Genomic DNA, 6,000 nt, shown 5'->3' with positions numbered 1-6,000 from the left:
GTGCTTGAATTTAAAATGGTGCACTCAATCCATTTGGAGTAGGCGTCTACGACAATCAAAAACATTTTTTCCATGAAAGGACCTGCGTAGTCCACATGGATGCGTGACCATGGCTTGGCTGGCCAGGACCAGGGGCTAAGGGGGGCTTCCCTGGGTGCGTTGCCCAGCTGAGCACACGTGTTGCACCTGCGAACACAAAGTTCCAGGTTTGCATCTATCCCTGGCCTCCAAACGTGTGACCTGGCAATTGCCGCCTTCGTGACAATGCCTGGGTGCTTATTGTGGAGTTCTCTGATAAACACCTCCCTGCCCCTCTGGGGTATGACTACTCGGTTTCCCCACAGTAGGCAATTGGCCTGAATCGAGAGTTGATCCTTGCGCCCATGAAACGGTTTAAATTCCTCAGGGTATAGAATCATAGAGAAACATAGAAAATAGGTGCAGGAGTAGGCCATTCGGCCCTTCGAGCCTGCACCGCCATTCAATGAGTTCATGGCTGAACATGCAACTTCAGTACCCCATTCCTGCTTTCTCGCCATACCCCTTGATCCCCCTAGTAGTAAGGACTACATCTAACTCCTTTTTGAATATATTTAGTGAATTGGCCTCAACAACTGTGTGGTAGAGAATTCCACAGATTCACCACTCTCTGGGTGAAGAAGTTTCTCCTCATCTCGGTCCTACATGGCTTATCGCTTATCCTTAGACTGTGACCCCTGGTTCTGGACTTCCCCAACATTGGGAACATTCTTCCTGCATCTAACCTGTCTGAACCCATCAGAATTTTAAACGTTTCTATGAGATCCCCCCTCATTCTTCTGAACTCCAGTGAATACAAGCCCAGTTGATCCAGTCTTTCTTGATATGTCAGTCCCGCCATCCCGGGAATCAGTCTGGTGAACCTTTGCTGCACTCCCTCAATAGCAAGAATGTCATTCCTCAAGTTAGGAGACCAAAACTGTATGCAATACTCCAGGTGTGGCCTCACCAAGACCCTGTTCAACTGCAGTAACACATCCCTGCCCCTGTACTCAAATCCCCTCGCTATGAAGGCCAACATGCCATTTGCTTTCTTAACCGCCTGCTGTACCTGCATGCCAACCTTCAATGACTGATGTACCATGACACCCAGGTCTCTCTGCACCTCCCCTTTTCCTAATCTGTCACCATTCAGATAATAATCTGTCTCTCTGTTTTTACCACCAAAGTGGATAACCTCACATTTATCCACATTATACTTCATCTGCCATGCATTTGGCCTCTCACCTAACCTATCCAAGTCACTCTGCAGCCCCATAGCATCCTCCTCACAGCTCACACTGCCACCCAACTTTGTGTCATTTGCAAATTTGGAGATACTACATTTAATCCCCTCGTCTAAATTATTAATGTACAATGTAAACAGCTGGGGCCCCAGCACAGAACCTTGCAGTATCCCACTAGTCACTCTCTGCCATTCTGAAAAGTACCCATTTACTCCTACTCTTTGCTTCCTGTCTGACAACCAGTTCTCAATCCACGTCAGCACACTACCCCCAATCCCATGTGCTTTAACTTTGCACATTAATCTCGTGTGGGACCTTGTCGAAAGCCTTCTGAAAGTCCAAATACACCACATCAACTGGTTCTCCCTTGTCCACTCGACTGGAAACATCCTCAAAAAATTCCAGAAGATTTGTCAAGCATGATTTCCCTTTCACAAATCCATGCTAACTTGGGCCTATCATGTCACCTTTTTCCAAATATGCTGCTATGACATCCTTAATAATTGATTCCATCATTTTACCCACTACCGATGTCAGGCTGACCGGTCTATAATTCCTTGTGTTTTCTCCCTTCTTTTGTCAAAAGTGGTGTTACATTGGCTACCCTCCACTCCATAGGAACTGATCCAGAGTCAGTGGAATGTTGGAAAATGACTGTCAATGCATCCGCTATTTCCAAGGCTACCTCCTTAAGTACTCTGGGATGCAGTCCATCAGGCCCTGGGGATTTATCGGCCTTCAATCCCAACAATTTCCCGACTAATAAGGATTTCCCTCAGTTCCTCCTTCTTACTAGACCCTCTGACCCTTTTTATATCCGGAAGGTTGTTTGTGTCCTCCTTGGTGAATACCGAACCAAAGTACTTGTTCAATTGGTCTGCCATTTCTTTCTTCCCTGTTATGACTTCCCCTAATTCTGACTGCAGAGGACCTACATTTGTCTTTACTAACCTTTTTCTCTTTACATATCTACAGAAACTTTTGCAGTCTGTCTTAATGTTCCCTGCAAGCTTCCTCTCGTACTCTACCTTCCCTGCCCTAATCAAACCCTTTGTCCTCCTCTGCTGAGTTCTAAATTTCTCGCAGTCCCTGGGTTCACTGCTATTTCTGGCCAATTTGTATGCCACTTCCTTGGCTTTAATACTATCCCTGATTTCCCTTGATAGCCACGGTTGAGCCAACTTCCCTTTTTTATTTTTACGCCAGATAGGAATGTACAATTGTTGTAGTTCATCTATGCGTCTCTAAATGTCTGCCATTGCCCATCCACAGTCAACCCCTTAAGTATCATTCGCCAACCTATCCTAGCCAATTCGCGCCTCATACCTTCAAAGTTACCCTTCTTTAAGTTCTGGACCATGGTCTCTGAATTAACTGTTTCATTCTCCATCCTAATGCAGAATTCCACCATATTATGGTCACTCGTTCCCAAGGGGCCTCGCACAACGAGATTGCTAATTAATCCTCTCGTTACACAACACCCAGTCTAAGGTGGCCTCCCCCCTAGTTGGTTCCTTAACATATTGGTCTAGAAAACCATCCCTTATGCACTCCAGGAAATCCTCCTCCACCGTATTGCTTCCAGTTTGGTTAGCCCAATCTATATGCATATTAAAGTCATCCATGATAACTGCTGCACCTTTATTGCATGCACCCCAAATTCCTGTTTGATGCCCTCCCCAACATCACTACTACTGTTTGGAGGTCTGTACACAACTCCCACTAACGTTTTTTGCCCTTTGGTGTTCTGCAGCTCTACCCATATAGATTCCACATCATCCAAGCTAATGTCCTTCCTAACTATTGCATTAATCTCTTTAACCAGCAATGCTTCCCCACCTCCTTCTCCTTTTTATTCTATCCTTCCTGAATGTTGAATACCCCTGGATATTGAGTTCCCAGCCCTGATCATCCTGGAGCCACGTCTCTGTAATCCCAATCACGTCATATTTGTTAACATCTATTTGCACAGTTAATCCATCCACCTTATTACGGATACTCCTTGCATTAAGACACAGCCTTCAGGCTTGTTTTTTTAACACTTTGTCCTTTTAGAATTATGATGTAGTGTGGCCCTTTTTGTTTCTTGCCTTTTGTTTACTCGGCCTTCCACTATTGCTTTTTACCTTTCTATCATCTGTTTCTGACTCCATATTACTTCGCCCTATCTCGCTGCATAGGTTCCCATCCCCCTGCCATATTAATTTAAACACTCCCAAACTGCATGAGCAAATGTTACCCCCAGAACATCAGTTCCAGTCCTCCCCAAGTGCAGATCGTCCCTTTTGTACAGGTCACACTTCCCCCAGAACTGGTTCCAATGTCCCAGGAATTTGAATCCCTCCCTCTTGCACCACTGCTCAAGCCACGTATTTATTCTAACTATCCCTCTACTCTGATTAGCATGTGGCACTGGTAGCAATCCAGAGATTACTGCCTTTGAGGTCCTACTTTTTAATTTAACTCCTAGCTCCCTAAATTCAGCTTGTAGGACCTCTTCCCGCTTCTTACCTATATCGTTGGTACCTACATGTACCACAATAACTGGCTGTTCATCCTCCCTCTCCAGAATGCTCTGCAGCCGCTCCGAGATATCCTTGACCCTTGCACCAGGAAGGCAACATACCATCCTGGAGTCTCGGTTGTAGCTGCAGAAACTCCCATCTATTCCCCTTACAATAGAGTCCCCTATCACTATAGCTCTCCCACTCTTTTTCCCGCCCTTCTGTGCAGCAGAGCCACCCACGGTGCCATGAACCTGGCTGCTGGTGCCTTCCTCTGGTAAGTCATCTCCCCCAACAGCATCCAAAACAGTATATATGTTTTGGAGGGAGATGACTGCAGTGGACTTCTGCACTACCTTCCTGCTCTTGCCTTGTCTCTTGGTCACCCATTCACTATCTGTCCTAACCCTTACCTGCAGTGTGACCAACTCGCTAAATGTGCTATCCATAACATTCTCAGCATCGCGCATGCTCCAGAGTGAATCCATCCGCAGCTCCCGTGCCGTCATGCGGTCTGTCAGGAGCTGCAGCTGGACACACTTCCTGCACACACACAGTAGTCAGGGACACTGGAAGCTTCCCTGACTTCCCACATAACACAGGAGAAGCATGACATGGATCCGAGCTCTCCTGCCATGACTTAACCCTTAAATTAATTTACTTACTAAAATTTACTTAAACACCAAACAGCTACTTAGTAGTTCGCTGCCAATTAAACCAATCTAAAAGTCAGTCTAAAAGAGAGTTATACTTACCAGTCAAACAGCTAACCACTTACCAGCTTGGCTGTGACATCACCTCGATTTCGCACCCCTCCATCTTTGTCTGCAACTGGTTGGGCTGGTCTCTGGGCCTCTGTCACCTACTCTCGCACTCCTTATCAGCTGCTCTAGTGTCAGCACTGGTCGGAAAAACAAGACAAAACAGCACCTGCCATCCCCGCTTGCCCGAACTCACCCACTTAGCAAACTCACAAATGCCACTCTATGCTGTTGCACTCTGTGGCTGCCCAGTCCCCATTTCAGGACACATTTCTTAACTAAAGACAGTAGCGGGTCTTTATTTGTCCAGACTTTAATCTGACGGGCTGTCACAGGTGAGCCTTCGCTTTTGAAATTTACAACAGCCATGACCATCTCAGCATCATGCTCAGTTGTTCCCTCAGTGGTGGCTAGTGGGAGCCTGCTGAGTGCATTGGCACAGTTTTCAGTGCCTGGTCTGTGGCGAATTGTGTAGTCATAGGCGGCTAATGTAAGTGCCCACCTCTGTATGCGGGCCGATGCATTTGCATTTATGGCCTTGTCAGCCAAAAGGGATGTTAGGGCTTTGTGATCTGTTTCCAGCTCAAATTTCCTGCCAAACAGGTACTGGTGCATTTTTTTTTTTACTGCATATACACATGCTAGCGCTTCCTTTTCTACCATCCCGTAGCCCCTCTCTGCCTGGGACAGACTTCTGGAGCCATAAGCTACCGGCTGTAACTGATCATTAGCATTCACATGCTGCACCACACCCCTGACTCCATAGGACGACGTATCGCACGTTAGAACAAGTTTCTTACACGGGTCATATAATGTCAACAGTTTGTTGGAGCACGCAATTTGTTGTGCTCCATCAAAAGCCCTTTCCTGGTTCTACCTCCAGACCCAATCACGACCTTTGCATGGGAGCACGTGTAGCGGCTCTCACAGCATTTTCAATTTGGGAAGAAAGTTAACAAAATAGTTCAGGAGCCCCAGGAACAAACATAGCTCCATCGTGTTACGGGGTCTGGATGCTCTCTGGATCGCTTCCATTTTGGATGCAGTGGGTCTGATCCCGTCTGCTGCTACCTTCATCCCCAGGAATTCTATCTCTGGTGCTAAGAAGACGCACTTCGCCTTTTTCAGTAGCAGCCCTACCCGGTCCAGTCTGCGTAGCACGACCTCCAGGTTGTGGAGATGTTCTTCAGTATCGTGACCCATGATGAGAATGTCGTCTTGAAAAACCACTGGCCTTGGAATCGACTTGAGGAGGCTTTCCATATTTCGCTGAAAGATCGCGGCGGCCGAACGAATCCCGAATGGACATCTGTTATACTCAAACAACCCCTTGTGTGCCGTGATGGTGATCAGCTCCTGGGTCATGTAAGCTGAGGTCGGGTCCAATTTTGAAAAAAGTTTGCCACTGGATAGCGTCGCAAAGAGGTCCTCTGCTCTCAGTAGTGGGTACTGGTCTTGGAGTGAAACCTT

Source organism: Pristiophorus japonicus, chromosome 1 (assembly GCF_044704955.1).
Source record: "Pristiophorus japonicus isolate sPriJap1 chromosome 1, sPriJap1.hap1, whole genome shotgun sequence".
Lineage (NCBI taxonomy): Eukaryota > Metazoa > Chordata > Chondrichthyes > Pristiophoridae > Pristiophorus > Pristiophorus japonicus.
This window is presented reverse-complemented; position numbering follows the sequence as displayed.